Source organism: Myxocyprinus asiaticus, chromosome 38 (assembly GCF_019703515.2).
Source record: "Myxocyprinus asiaticus isolate MX2 ecotype Aquarium Trade chromosome 38, UBuf_Myxa_2, whole genome shotgun sequence".
Lineage (NCBI taxonomy): Eukaryota > Metazoa > Chordata > Actinopteri > Cypriniformes > Catostomidae > Myxocyprinus > Myxocyprinus asiaticus.
The window spans coordinates 6,203,967-6,220,991 of record NC_059381.1 but is presented as its reverse complement, the minus strand read 5'-3'; the positions used below and the strand labels follow the sequence as shown (position 1 = coordinate 6,220,991).

General features: G+C 37.1%; 1 long non-coding RNA gene across 1 annotated transcript in view; it reads right to left on the bottom strand.

The window, feature by feature from the left end:
• Positions 1–16,459: 16,459 nt before the first annotated feature.
• LOC127429290 (uncharacterized) overlaps positions 16,460–17,025 on the bottom strand; it is a 44,150-nt gene continuing 43,584 nt past the window's right edge. The window contains exons 2-3 of the long non-coding RNA XR_007895257.1: positions 16,742–16,773; positions 16,460–16,552 (exon numbers count right to left, since the gene is read on the bottom strand). This is a non-coding gene — a long non-coding RNA (uncharacterized LOC127429290). The remainder of the gene's footprint in view (positions 16,553–16,741; positions 16,774–17,025) is intronic.

The following is a 17,025-nucleotide window of genomic DNA, read 5'->3' as shown; positions in this document are numbered from 1 at the left end:
TGCGCGGCTCATCCATCCGAGTGTCAATGGCTGTCTTGTTGAGAGCATCAGTGAGTAAACACGGCGGACGGGGACAGCGCACGAGCTCTCAACAGAGACCCCCAACGGACACCCCCTCCCCTCACCCCCCATCCTGCTGTTCCCACTTTGTCCTCCATCAATCACCGCCATTGTGTCCTGGATGTTAGATAGAGTCACTTAATATCCTCTTTTTCTTCTGTGCACATGATGCGCCTGTGAGAGCCGAAGGACGTTGTGTACAGACGGGCGACGGGGAACAGCAGAGACTGCCCAGAGTGGTACCCTTGTCGTCTTTGTGTGTACGTGTATGTCAGAGTCAACACTCCACATGTTATAAACGCATATTTGATTGGGGGTTTCTTGTTGTGGGGAAAATATGACCAAGTCACGGAGAAAGTATGTGCAATGTCTTCAATATGCTTTTGAATGTCCAGCAACATTATTGTCCACCATATTAAGGAGTGGGTATGCCTGTGTATTTGCTTTCGATTCTTGAGGTTCTTAGATTTACTTTTTAGAGCCATTTTGGCTGTATTTTGTTCTTTATTTGGCTATATAGTTCTTTGGAGATTAAAAATGTTCAGATAATTTGTTCAGAACATCATATTGTTTTCTGGGTTGTTTGAAGCACCACATAAAACCCTTTTGAGTTCTAATGAACCTTTACTTTAAAGAGTGTTTTGCATTTTGGATACTGAAAAACATTTATAGCCCACAGTGAGCGGGAATGATGGCCTATTTTTAGTGGTTTCAACTGGGGGACCGCAGGGCCCATGCACTATAGGGACTTCAGGATAATTTAAATTATGTAAAGCAAGTATATGTTTAATCTAATTTAAAACTGCAACATAATCTCATGACAACTCCTAAATATTCGTACAAGACTGCGAAATTGTAAGATATTTTATGTAGGACTTGGCTTGACTTTTAGACCAACCAATCACATAGGCTTCCTTCGCCTATTTTCTTTCTTCCATACACAAAAGTTATTTTCCAGTTAAAGTCAAGATTAGGCTAGGTTGCTACTGATTAGTTAGGTTTAGTTGAGGGGTTTGGGTAAGGGCAAAATATTCATAAGCATGTCCTTAAAGCCTCATGCGCGAAACTCGCGCTTACATCCGCATTAGACATCTGGGCATTTGCACCTGATGAAATAATAAAAACGTATATGAACGAACTCGTACCAAATCATACGAAATAGTCAACTCGTAAAATATGTACGAATTTGCATGAGATGGAGTTGTATGTTTAGGGTTTGGATAAGGGGTTAGACTGTTAGGTTTGGGTTAGCAGTTAAAGTTCGGAAAAAATCATAAAAACGTCCTTGGTTGGTTAATTTATGGGGTAAAGCTCATAGGTTTTTGTAGGAGGCAAGGAATACGATTTCGCCATCTCCTGGGCTACTTTAAGAGGAATAAAATAAAAGATGTAGATAGGTTCGGTTGTCTCAATTTACATGTATTTTACAAATTCCCCAAATAAACGCAAATAAATAAACAACTGGCCAGTGTGTAAAGGACTGCAGCATAGACCTGACCCGACTGAGGTTCCCTGCTGTGCCTCAATATTGACTCTTACAATTAACGTCAATATTAGAGCCATTAGTGAGCATATTATTGTGGAATTGAAATCAAAGTGAATTCATAATGACTACAGCAAACAGCAGGACACGGTTAAAGGGTGGAGCGATTTGAAAAATAGCCCTTTCATTTCATAAAGGCTTCTTAACAAATAATAAATTGACCTCTTAATAAATGGTGCAATGTTCAAACCTTGAGCAGCCGCTTAACTAATTAGGACTAAATTCCAGTATATTAGAACTCGCTAATTTGTCAATTAAAAAATACTTAGCGGCCATGGCATTGAATTAAACATTAGACATATCTGAGGACCTCCCCATCCAATGTAAACCTTCGTAAAATATATAAATAAATAAATAAAACATTGCTAAAACTAAGCATAAATTAACTTCTTAATTGTGCACATACTGACTTTAAATATGAATTCACTTATTTCGATTAGCCAAATAACACAAAAATAGGCTGCAAATTAGGCTTAAAAAAAAAAAAAAAAAAAAAAAATTAAATGCACCATTTCCAAATTGAGACATTCTGGGTGAAATGTTGTCAAACATGTTTCCAAAACTCATCGATGTGATTTATGGAGTTAACCAGTCACCTCTGAATGGTCTATCGTGTGCCCTCCGAGTTTAAGCCCCTGTTTAAAATGGACACATCCCATATTCAGGCCCGGCCCAGTATTTATGGAAGCTTTTTGACAAATAGGCAGCGTTGCCACGCGCGAATGGCCGCCCTCATTCCGCGCACGGCTTGTTTACATAGCGTCAAGACCATTTCCACGGATTAAACAAATCACAGTTCATAACTCGCGAACAGGTGAACAAAATAAATGTGCCTTGCCACCGATGGCCTTCCTGGCCCTTATAGGTAAAATGAAAAGATTGAGCAGACTTACAGTTTTTAATCTTTGCGTATTTTATGCAGCATGGTTTAACATGTGCTGGTATAGAGGCATATTATAGGCTACTGTCAAATTTTTAGTAAGACATATCCGAGACAGCATATTTGCACCTATTTTAAGTGGTGGCGTTTAAGTTAAAGGGGACATTTTTTGGATTTTAAGTGATATAAATGTTTGGGGATGTGGCCAGTGCAACAATACCAAAAAAAAAAAAAAAAAAAAAAAAAAAAATATATATATATATATATATATATATATATATATATATATATATATATATATATATATCATTCTTCCCTGGGCTTTGGGAGAATGTATGTTTTCCGAAGAGATTTTGCGTCACTGGTCCTTCTGATATTATTAGATATCCCGTTGTTTCATTCGCATTATACAGTAAAAATGTACTGTTGTCTTCCAGGGGAGCTGTGATGAGCCTCAGTAAAGAGACAAATGCATCCCATCAGCTTCCTTCAGATTTCACGACAGTTAGAGCCGCAATTCATGACACATAATGTAATGCAATGAAAGATTTCCTCTGAACTGTGGGAGCCTCTCGAAGTAGGCCTAGATCAGGAAAATATTGTATAAATTTCTTTCTAATTTATTTCATCATTCCACATTACGGTCATATGAATTGTTCAAATTCGATAACAAGTACTCAGTTCAGTTCATTATGTAAGGTAAATTAGACTTCGATAAAAATGCAGCGGCTCACAGTGGTTCCTTGAATGAAATGTAATTTGCGCGAGAATTTGTTTTATCTGTCACAAATATTCCCAATTAGCGAGCGTAATTATTTGATAGTCTCTGCAATTATGCTCTGAACTGCTGCATTTTGAACAGTGTGCGACCGTAATTGGCCTAAATGCGATATTTTGCATATTTGCATAATGAGGAAATTGGTAGAAAATTGTGTTCACCCATTTGTGAAAAATCCTATGAATTTTATGAATTTGAAAGGTCTGTTCCTAGAGCCGGTGACTTTGCCTGCTGCTCCCGAAGGAGGAACTGCAGTAGAGCAAACAGAAAGCCAAGAACAGAGGAGAAAAGAGCAGGAAGAGATGGGAGATGTCAGAGAGTAATCAACAAAATGTTATTTACTTTATTTGTGTGGAACTGCAGATACTAAACTGGATGGATTGATAAGAATGGACAGACAGACAGACAGAGGTGCACTTTCTCCTTCACTGCCAAACTTTAAAGAAACAAAGGATATATATATATATGGATTAATTTACAAACAACATAAACAACTTTACAACCACAACAGAACAAGAAAAAAATGAAAAAAATACTTGGAAAGGGACACACAGCAGTACTGGCTGCTAGATACGTTTTAGCGTGTCACAGCCTGAGAGACAGTGGGTGAATATGTTTTATGTGTATCACCCCAATATGTTAACTTATTGTTCACCACAGTGATCCTCAGTATATTGACTGTATATATGTGAATATATGTGTATATTTAAACCTTTAGGGATCTTCAGTTTTATGTCAACACTGCAGTCTTCTGCCGTTGAGGAATGTTATGACATGCTAACTTTCCTTAAACTATAGATTAATATGTTGTTCTATTTTATTTTTATTTACATACAACCTTTGTTTTGGCAATATTATATTAATTTACAGTCAAGCCAATAAAGTCAATTTGAATTTGATGATTGATAGACTGATGCATGGATGCCACAATTTTCAATAGATAGATAGATGCCACATAGATACTGTAGATAGATAGATACCACAATTTTCAATAGATAGACACAAGATAGATAGATAGACAGATAGATAGATACGACAGCTATTGATAGACAGATAGATAGATACGGCAGTTATAGAAAGATATAGAAAGAAGGAAGGAAGGATCAAATCAAGTCAAGTCAACCTTTATTTATAGAGCACATTTAAAAACAACAGAAGCTGACCCAAAGTGCTTTACAGATCAAACAAATAAATAATGACAGAATGACTGATATAATGTTAAATATAAAACATAATAAAATAAATAAAAACCTTTAAATACAGCATCATGTATTTATCCATTTCAAACTATTCAATTATCTATTCAAAAGCTACAGAATAAACATATGTTTTTAAAGAAGATTTATGAAGCTGACCTTTCCATGAGACAATTCCATAGATTAGGACCTATCACAGAAAAGGCATGATCACCCTTAGATCTATAGCAGCAACGAGGAACTCTCAATAAATGTTGATCAGAAGACCTGAGTGCTCTGGTAGGGGAGTAAGGGAGGAGAAGGTCACTGATATATTGGGGTGCAAGACCACATAGTGTCTAGTAGACATAAATCAGAATTTTAAAATCGAACCTGAATTTCACAGGAAGCCAGTGTAAAGATGCTAAAACGGGACTTCTTGACCCTGTGAAAAGTCTAGCTGCAGGCGAGAAAGTGCAGTTTGGGGGAGACCAATGTACAATGAGTTACAATTGGCTAACCTTGATGTATTAAGTGAGTGGATTACAATTTCCAAGTCTTTATGGGAAAGAAAATGTTTTATTTTATCGATAGATCTCCGGTGGAAAAAGCTACCCTTGACAACAGCACTGATCTGCTTATTGAAAAGTAACGAGGAGTCTAAAATCACTCCAAGACTCCTTACATGATCTTGTACATTTGACGACAGAGGACCTAACTGGGCAACCAGGCCAGGTAAGGAGGACGTGGAGGAACCAAAAATCAGAACTTCGGTTTTGCTATTATTTAATTGTAAAACAATTTTTGCCAGCCATTGTTTGATATCTGGATATCAAATATTGAAAAATGAAAGAGAATAATAGATAAAGAGATGAAAGAAAGAAAAAGAGTGAGAATAGATGATTGATAGATAGATAGATGGACAGACAGACGGACAGACAGGCAACTCTATTTTTTTAACAACTCCGCAGATTTAATATTAGCAAACTATCGTTTTAGCAAGTCGTTTAGGACATCTACTTTGCATGACACAAGTAGCCTAATTTTTCCAACAATTGTTTACGGACAGATTGTTTCACTTTTAATTGACCATATCACAATTCAGGTGGGTCAGAAGTTTACATACACTAAGTGCCTTTAAGCAGCTGGGAAAATTCCAAAAAATGATGTCAAGCCTTTAGGCAATTAGCCACTGAGCTTCTGATAGGAGGTGTATGGAATTGGAGGTGAACCTGTGGATGTGTTTTAAGGCCTACCTTAAAACTCAGTGCCTCTTTGCTTGACATCATGGGAAAATCAAGAAAAAATTTTTTTGGACCCCCACAAGCCTGGTTCATCCTTGGGAGCAATTTCCAAACACCATAAGGTACCATGTTCATCTGTACAAACAATAGTACACAAGTATAAACACCATGTGACCACGCAGCCATCATACTGCTCAGGAAGGAGACACATTCTGTCTCCTAGAGATGAATGTAGTTTGGTGCAAAAAGTGCAAATCAATCCCAGAACAACAGCAAAGGACCTTGTGAAGATGCTGGAGGAAACAGCTAGACAAGTATCTATATCCACAGTAAAACGTGTCCTATGTGGACATAACCTGAAAGGCGGCTCAGCAAGGAAAAAGCCACTGCTCCAAATCCGCCATAAAAAAGCCAGACTACAGTTTGCAAGTGCACATAGGGACAAAGATCTTACTTTTTGGAGAAATGCCCTCTGGTCTAATGAAACAAAAATTTAACTGTTTGGCCATTATGACCATCATTATGTTTGGAGGAAAAAGGGTGAGGCTTGCAAGCCGAAGAACACCATCCCAACCATGAAGCATGGAGATGGCAGCATCATGTTGTGGCGGTGCTTTGCTGCAGGAGGGACTGGTGCACTTCACAAAATAGATGGCATCATGAGGAAGGAACATTATGTGGATATATTGAAGCAACATCTCAAGACATTAGCCAGGAAGTTAAAGCTCGGTCGCAAATGGGTCTTCCAAATGGACAAAGATAGAAGGATCAAGTCAACCTTTATTTATAGAGCACTTTAAAAACAATAGAAGTTGACCCAAAGTGCTTTACAGATCAAAGAAATAAATAAAGTTAAATATAAAACATAATAAAATAAATAAAAACTTTTAAATATAGCATCATGTATTTATCCATTTTAAACTATTCAATTCAGAAGCTACAGAATAAAAATATGTTTTCAAAGAAGATTTAAAAATGGCTAATGATGAAGCTGACCTCACATGGAAAGGGAGAAAATTCCATAGATTAGGACTTACCACAGAAAAGGCATGATCACCCTTAGATCTATAGCAGCAACGAGGAACTCTCAATAAATGTTGATCAGAAGACCTGAGTGCTCTGGTAGGGGAGTAAGGGAGTAGAAGGTCACTGATATATTGGGGTGCGAGACCACATAGTGCCTTGTAGACATAAATCAGAATTTTAAAATCGACCCTGAATTTCACAGGAAGCCAGTGTAGAGATGCTAAAACGGAGGAAATGTGATCTCTCTCTCTTGACCCTGTTAAAAGTCTAGCTGCAGGCGAGAAAGCGCAGTTTGGGGGAGACTGATGTACAATGAGTTACAATAAACTAACCTTGATGTAATAAGTGATTGGATTACAATTTCCAAATCTTTATGGGAAAGAAAATGTTTTATTTTATCGATAGATCTCCGGTGGAAAAAGCTACCCTTGACAACAGCACTGATCTGCTTATTGAAAAGTAACGAGGAGTCTAAAATCACTCCAAGACTCCTTACATGATCTTGTACATTTGACGACAGAGGACCTAACTGGGCAACCAGGCCAGGTAAGGAGGACATGGAGGAACCTAAAATCAGAACTTCGGTTTTGCTTTCATTTAATTGTAAAAAATTGTTTGCCAGCCAATGTTTGATATCTGGATATCAAACATTGAAAGATGAAAGAGAATAATAGATAAAGAGATGAAAGAAAGAATGAAAGAAAGAAAAGGAAAAGAAAGAAAAAGAATGAGAATAGATGATAGATAGATAGATAGATAGATAGATAGATAGACAGACAGACAGACGGACGGACGGATGGACAGACAGACAGACAGATAGATACAGTAGATAGATAGACAGATAGATACCACAGTTATCAATGTAATGATAGATAGATAGATAGATAGATAGATAGATAGATAGATAGAGATAGAGAGAGAGAGAGACGGACGGATGGACAGACAGACAGACAGACAGATAGATAGATAGATACCACAGTTATCAATGTAATGATAGATAGATAGATAGATAGAGAGAGAGAGAGAGAGAGAGACAGACAGACGGATGGACAGACAGACAGACAGATAGATAGATAGATAGATACCACAGTTATCAATGTAATGATAGATAGATAGATAGAGAGAGAGACAGACGGATGGACAGACGCTTCCATTAAGCCTAACAGCAAAATCATAACTTTAATTACACTTATGATTATGCATAGACTAGTTCAAAATTATATTCAGTATCTCAATCGTTAATGAAAATGGTTAGTAACTATTATTGTTATTATTATTCCTGCAGCCGCTGTTGTCGTAAAACAGTGATTATGCATCTACGCTCTTAAGTGTTTCCTCAGGAAGACACATGTTGATGGGCCGTCATAAGTCCATGATGGTTTAATGCCATAGCTCACACAAGCAGCACTTGACATGTGACAGGACTGCTGCTTGTGTTTTGATTTATCAGGTAAATTAATTTCTCTTGACATTTGCTTTGTACATCAATCCCTGTGATTTCTCTGCCTTTGGCAGTTTGTTTATCAACTTTATTCACGAGAATAATAATTAAAAAGAGAGAGAAATAGTAGCATGTTAGAATAACTTTCATTATTAACATAAACATTACTGCATATACGACAAATACATATTGTGTATTTAAATAGTGAGCAATATCATAAACTTAAGTTCATATTTACATATAAGAAAAACGGTTCTGAATACCACCAATAGAGTTTTTTAGATTTTGTTCCATAAAGAACCATATTTTGAATGTACAGGACCACAAACGTCACTACAAGGAACCATTTCAGAATAAAAAGGTTCTTCAGGTAGATATGGTTCTAATAATTAGTCGTCAATAAAAATCTTTTAAGCAACCCTAGTTTCTATAAATGTATACATTTTGTATTTCCATTTTATTCAGCTACTGATATGTTAAGTATTAAATAATGTTTGCTCTTGACTTATAAATGACAATTATTATAAAGTGTTACCAAAACATGCCATATTAATGATGTGTATGGATCACCACCCAGCAAAAACAACGAAGTAAACACCATTGCTACAATAACAGCCCGAAAGAGGGGGATAAAGCTCATATATACAGACTCAGATAAAAAATATCGCTCAGTGTTGGCCCATCCACTCAGCGCAGGCCATAAAGCGCTTGCGGTAATGATCCCGGCCATTTCATGGGGTATTACACCATAATGATGATGGTGCTGCCATTTGCATCCGAACCATCAGCCACCTTCATCTTTACCTCGCGCCACCGAATTTATAGAGCGACTATATATATATATATATATATATATAGAAAAAAAAAGCAGCCTGAAATAATATAACCCATGGTTAGTGTCACAGAGGGAGATTTATAAATAAAATAGAGAACTCACCATCTTAACCAAATAGAGTGTGTATGTGTGTGCATGTATGTTTTAAAAGGTGGAGAAAAACGAGGTAGCAAAATAAAAGGTAGTGGTGAAGATTGAGGACGAGTGAGAGAGAGAGAGAGAGAAAGAGAGAGAGAGAGAGAGAAAACAGGACAAACTGGTGGGGGGTGGAGGAAATAGGCTGATGAAGATGTACACTAAAATCCTCCAATGACAGCCCATAAAAGATGATAGGGGTTAGGATAGAGTTGGCTGGGGGGGGGTTGGTGGGGTGTGTCGTTGAAAGGATGGGCGAATGTAAAAATGTCCCTCAATAACAACACACACACACACACACACACTCCATAAAAGTGTTCCCCGGCAGATAATTCGCAACAAGCAGCCTGTACAAACAGTGAACGTGCACCACGTCCAAATACACACACAAACACAAACAGACACACAATGCTCTCTTCCTCCTCCGCACACAAGCTCACGCACAAACCCTCAGTGTATTTTACCATGGGAGTTAATGGGAATGAAATACCTCAGTGGATGAGTGCAGATGTGTTTGATACAAATAGTCATTTTCCTATTTGCTGGCTCATTGACTTTGATGAATGATGGGAGTTTGGGAGGACGCATGATGAATGGCAGCACCTTGGCTCCATTGCATGCCCTATTGATTCTCTTTCTTTATTACTGCTGCAACGCAGCTGCCTGGTGCTGCTCTCTCTCCCTCTCTTTTTCTATCTGAGAGAGAAAGGGGAGATGGGAATTTTGGCTTTCTTTAGGGAGTGAGAGGGGGCAGAGGTTGTGTGTGTGAATGTGTGTGTCATATTGAAGAGGTCTTTAGGCAGGTGCTGTAGAATGATGTTTAGACAGCCTGATTTGGAGCTGGTATGAAGGTAGTGTTTAATTGTGGTGCTTGTGACTTACCACTGTGTTTACACTTTTGGAGGGAAATCAGCCTAAAAAAAATACTTACTTATAGTTGTCTCTGCACATTAGAATTGGGATGGGAAAGAGTATTTTAACATCAAACATATGACACACAACACCTGTAATGCTGATTACTGTTAATGTAATATACACGCACTGAGAACTTTTGTTTAGGACCACTATGGTCCTAATAAAGTGCCCGACGTGGTCTTCTGCTGTTGTAGCCCATCCACCTCAATGTTCAATGTGTTGTGCATTCTGAGATGCTATTCTTCTCACTACAATTGTACAGAGTGGTTATCTGAGTTACCGTAGACTTTCTGTCAGCTCGAACAAGTCTGGCCATTCTTCGTTGACCTCTCTCATCAACAAGGTGTTTCAGTCCGCAGAACTGCCGCTTACTGGATGTTTTTTGATTTTGGCACCATTCTGAGTAAATTCTAGAGACTGTTGTACGTGAAAATCCCAAGAGATCAGCAGTTACAGAATTACTCAAACCAGCCCACCTGGCAACAACAGTAAAAGCAAATGACTATCTGAAAAAGAAGTGTTACCATTGTGATACGTTGAGATGCTCACAAGTGTGAACTTGACCTTCAGCTTCCATGTCCCAGTCATAACATCCCACGTCACAGACAGTGTTCTAGGAGGAAAGTTTTTCTCAACAATCCATTTCAAACTCTCATTTTTATTTTATTTTTTTTATATCCTGCTGAATATCAAAAATATGTTACGTTACAGAAGTAAAATAGTTTGCAAATCAGCGTCATAAATGAATGGGGGCTTGGGGCAAAAATGCCACTGCAAGTGGCCAGAATGCTCCTGATATGTAAAACGTTGGGTCACAAAGTGCCCCCATAATGAATATCCTCTTCTTCTTTTTAAAAATGTTAACACCTGATGTATTTTCAAATAATTTATTCTAAGCCGATTACACATTATCACAAAATATAAGTTGATGCTGATTCAATTTATAGGGGACACTGCTTTACTGAAGAACTTTAATAAATTGATTAAAATCAAGCATTTTGCATAAAATGACGACATAAAATGTCCTCAAAAAGGTAAAAAAAAAATGCCCCTAAAAATCTGATCCAGGAGGCAAATATTGCACCATAACCAAAAAGGCATTTTCTTACCCTTTTGAAAATGCCATTTAATGTTAACTAAGTTACTATGAGGATATTTTCAGAAATGCTAGTTTCTCAAGAGCTTGAGAACATTCCGGAGAATAAATCTGCACAAGCACATGTGAAAAATACAGACTGACAGATATTCCATAATAATCATGCACCCTTTTAACAGGGTTATTGCCCAACATATATTATACACATTAAAACCCTTTAATTTCTTGCTCTTTTTGTGTTCCTCTCACACAAATCGACATTCTAGATTAAATGTTAATTATCACAAAGAAACTATTTTGTCTTCGCATCTACTGAAGTTTTCACAATCACACTTTTTCTAAATTTCTATGGTATCCACATGACTCCAAACACTTGTGGTCTTGATTCTTGTTGATATATTATATTTTGATTGAAGGTAATTAGAGGCAAGACTGTGAGCATGTTGTAGTAGTTAGTCACTGAACTGTTTCTCATTTTGATGGACAGTAAGATTGAAAACAGGCAAGGTTTGCAAGGAAGAGACAATAAAAAATATAATTGCACTCCATGTACAATTTTTTTGCAGAAGTTAATGTACGAATAGTACAATATTTTTCAAAAGACAAACATGGTTGTTTATATGTGCAGATGTAATTGTGCCTAAAATAGAAACACACTGAGTATACAACATAAAAAAGTTGCCACAGTAGTTTACAATTTGTTCACAATTACAAGAGCAATTCCCGCAATTGCGAGATATAAAGTCACGATTGCGAGAATATCTCAATTTCTCGGAATTGCAAGTTTACATCACGCAATTGTGACTTTACATCACGTAATTGCGAGAAAAAAAGTAGAATTGCCTCCTATTTTTTGTTCTTTGGCAGGATTCCATACAAAACTGCACTCAGTTTTTAATCACTATTATGATGAATATTTCATGGATATTATGTATTTCAGAAACATCTGAGCTTTCTTTTTATAGAACATATTCACATTAGTGCTATCTTTGATTTTTGAAGGGAATGAAAACGAGGCAGTGAGGGATAGACTTACCGTCTCTTCAATGACATACACTGGATAAAGCTATCAAAAAGCTAAATCTAATTTTCCACAACTCATATTGTTTTTTGTCTTGTGAAATTTCTAGGAAAGATATTTTTTCAATGTTTCGTCTTGCCTATTTAGATAGATTTAAAGAGAACAGCAACAGGGAATTATTCGTAGAGACAGAGAGAGAGAGAGAGAGAGAGTGGAATGGGGAGATGTTGCAGGCCAGACTTGAACCTGGTACATCCACATGAGCACCATGCTTAACATGTCTGGAGCATGTGCCTGAACCACTGCACTACAGCTCAAGGGTGTAACTGGTTAAATACTTCCAATACTACCATATACTGTATGTGTTTGTAATGTGTAGATATTTTTTAATGGGCACTATGAAGGTTTATAATTTTTATGTGAGTGTCTGTTTGTGTTTTAGAGAGTGTATTTGTACATCTGTTTGTGTGTGTGTGTAGTCCCTTCGGTCCAAGCCTGACAAGACCCAACACAAACTCAGTAAAGCTCCGTCACACTCCATGCTCGGGTCACTGCTGTTGCCCACAGCAACGTCAAACAGCAAAATACACCCTGCATCCTCAAGCAGTCAGATCTGAAAGCCGAAGGGTAGACAGACTAACAGGCCTATTCCACAGCTCAGTGCTTCAACACACTCAAATATACTGTACACACACAGACACACAAACATTCTCTCTTTCTTTCTCAGACACACACTCAGATGTGAAGCTGTGCAGCTTGTGGCATATAATCTTATTACCATGCCAACACTGAAACAAAACGCACATAGAAAACGCTTCTTAGACACAGTATATTTGTGTATCTTCTCTTGACATCCACCCACTGAGAAGACTTTTGTTTTGTTTTTACCTATGATTAGCCGATTTTAATTGCTATGATTCATTGTCTGCTAAAGCAAGCATTACTATTACCGGTACTACAGAACGCAACAGTGTCCGCCCACTTTATTAGCCGTCTTGGTTACGAAAGTATTTTTCTTATTCATTTTTTCCATTTGATATTTCATAAAATCTTTCATAAAAGAGTTCTAATCCATGAACCAAAACAAACAGGGCCTCAGAACTGGGCTGCGTTTCCCAAAAGCATCGCAAGCTTAAGTTGATTGTAGAGACCATTGGCGCCAATGGTTTCCAATATCTACTTAGCTAATGATGCTTTTGGGAAATGCAACCCAGTTCTGAGATGAATCATAGCATTTATAAACTTTGTTTTGAAGCAAAAAAATATTTGAAAATCAGACAAACAGACAAAGGTACAAGACTGTGTACATAACGTCTGTAATGATGGAATGAACTGCAAACCCATACAGCATTGCAAATGATGCAATCGAATTGAAAACGATGGAAAAACATAAAACCATAAGTTTAAAGATGTTTTGTTTTGTTTTGATTGGAGGATCTACTCTTCAGGATCACGGGTAGTGTAGCTATTCACAAGAAATTCCGGGCCCACTTTAAATTAGTTGTTCTTAACTACTATGTTCTGACATCAAAATGCATACAATACAATGTATTTCTAGTGTAACTATATGTTGTTCTGCAAAATTATCACAAGATTCAGATTTGCTGCTACTGAGGTTGAGGTACCGGTAGGTTTATTAGCAGAGTTAGGTGTAGGGGTAAGGGTTAGGGTTGGGGTAGGGTTAACAGTGTAACTACAGATGTAATTAAATGGAGTTGCTTAAAATGTAAGTACAATGCAACAACACATATGCACATATTAAGTACATTGTAACACATGCTTAACATAGTTAAAGACACCTAATATAAAGTGGGTCCCATATACCATCTATTAAAAACCACTGAGCCTTGGATCTTTGGACATGAGCAAGTAACAACCTGGTAACCATCCAGAACACCCCCAGCAACCAAATAGAAATGCCTTGGCAGCAACAACCAACAACACCCTAGCATTGTGGTCAAGGGCATAGATTTGGTTTGAACACGTTACAATAATCACAGCAATGTGGTCATTAGCTGGGTCAGAGTCGAACATAATTGAAGTATCCAATATGCAACATGACAAACAGCTACGGGAGTGACCTACAAAGTCTCATGACAACTCGTAATAATTCGTATGAGATGGTGAAATAGTAAGATATCGTACTACTCGGCTCATACAAAAAAGGGACACTTACAGTATATTCCCATAAAGACCAACCAGTCAACAAACAGATATCCAAATTGATAAAATGCAGGCATCCAATTTTAGCTATCCTCCTATCCAACACTCTATTTTAAGAAAGTAAACACCTGTGAACAAATTTAGTTAGAGTATTTATGCAATACAAATGATTAATGGGTGAAGGGGTGGGTTCACCCCTGTCTCTTCTGCCTGTTGATGAGTTGAATACATTCACTAACAATCGTTATAATCAAAAAGTAATCAAAGCATTTTTAATCGTGCATTTATTCAGGTTATGTTATAATTTATGAATGGTACGGGTAATTTGTGTTATTGTCCTCTGAGGTGTGACTGAGGGTCTGGTTTGTATCAGGAATGCATGAAAAAGTGCTCACTTAGCCTGGCTCCCAGAGAATAGATATACATGTGAGTTGCAATTAATTCCTTTGATCAATGTTCAAATTATGCAAGAGTTTTTTTGTGTTAAAATTTTTGGTAAAGAATAAACCTTCTGTACCCTTTGACCTAGAAATGTTCAGGCCCTAAAAGTGTGAATGCGAGAGCTTTGAGTTATCAATGTTTTGTTCTAGCAGAAAATAATAATACAACTAATAAAATTCAACAATAAGAAGATACAGTCTCTTCTTTCTCGTAAGATGCAGTATTTTCTTTTTCCTTCTTTGTATTTCTCAGTCTCTCCTATAGTCTATTTTCTCCTAGCCACAATATTCCTGAGTCCCATGACACTTTGCGGGCGATGTGGGCGGAACTTCCGGTTAAGCGTAAACAATCGTTATATGTATTAACACAGCATTATAAATGACAGAAACTTGAGAACAAATGATCACATAATTATAGCGAGGCGATATTGTTCTTCCCCACCTATCTGATAATGATTATGGGTTTGAGGATGAAAGCCAAATATTGCAAATAAAAGCATTTTAATTATTTTGTTGAGTCTTTATCCATCGATGGAAGAACCTGAGCAAACTTACCTGAAAAGCTATGTAGCCTGTTAGCATCTTCACAGCTGTAAAGTTGGGCATGTTTTGAGAACTGTAGATAATTATGGTTATTTTAAAGCATATATTGAGTCTAGTCAGAACCTGAAGAGTTTGTTGTACCGAGTTTATGTACTTACTGCAGATACAGGGGAGGTCCAGACAGCAGGATGCTCATGTATTACAGGACTCAGGCGATGATACTGTCATGCTGCCTTTTTTCGGATAAAATACAATTATTTTGCGGGATATGAATGTGTAGTAAGCTCAATCTAGCTTTATAATTGTTAGTTTACATACATAATCTCTGTATCTAAATGCTATAAACTACATGAAATATTTTAGTGTTGACTGAACAACTAACTGATCCTGTTGATAGATTGAATTTATTGTTCTTGTGTAGGAACTAACCATGTATTAGCAGCCACACAATAAACTGTACCGTACAAAAAGAACTACATGCAATACAAATAAACATATTAATTTGGACATACATTAAAAACATTGTACACAAAAGTTCAATATTCTCTGTAAAGCAACTATAAAACAGTATGTATTATTAAAAGCACTGTACAAATACATTTATTTGGTACTGAATTAATGTCCACACTGTTTTCCAAATCACCTTTTCCCCTAAAGGAAAGACATGCACATTATGCAAAGACACTCAAAAGAAAGTGAATTGCAGGTAGGCAAAATGCAGGGCAGAGAAAATCAGAATACATTTAATTTCAAATGTGATAAAACATCTCACTACTGTACATGTCGCATCTGATAATTATGGTCTTCCACTGTAGAATTGATCCATATAGCATCACAGCATTAAAACAGCTGAAAACATCATCACTACTCACAGACAGTTCAGGTAAAACACTGTTCCTTTTAATACTCAGTAATAATGCTATTTCAAACATGTGAAACATTCACAAAAAAAAAGATGCAAAATAGAAATAAACAAACTTTTTAATACATTTTCAGCACATGTACACACACCTGTTAGCACAATAATGCTATTGTTTATATGTAATTCTTTGCGCTCCGTTTCTGGACGTTGAATGATATAAGTAATCCCTGCTGTTAACTTCTTGCCAATAAAGTGAAAAGAGCACACAAACAAATTATTCCAAGCTTTTTCAAACAGATGTTCCTAAGTCAATCCTTCTGTAGGCAGCTGATGGAAGCAGCAGCATCTGGGACTGGAGGGCTTTGCTTGGCAAGTGATTTCTGATCATAACATTGCTGTTTTAGACAAAAATGTAGTTTAGCTTGATTATTAGGATAACCATTAACTGCACACATTGTCTGGGAAATGTTTAAGACATCTTACAACATTTAAAAAGCAAGAATCTAAGCACATGACACACAAGCAAGCAGCGACTGGATACACACAAAACGCACTTCCGCTAGCCAACCAGAAATTCCGCCCACCTGAAATGATCAGTCATCCTCTGGTCCCAGGTCTAAAAGAAGAAAAGTCCTGTCGGATTTACGATTAACTTTGACTCATATTTAACATGTAACATTAATTCATGTTTACAGACCAACTGAGACTTTGTGGTTCCAGCAAACAGTGGCGGTCCATGCATTAAAAGTCTAGGCCTTCAGAGTGATTCATGCCTTTAAGAAAACACAGTTTCACAATGAATAAGACACCCTATGCCTTTGGGCATCATACATTATGCCGCAGCTAACTAATAATACCAATTGACATT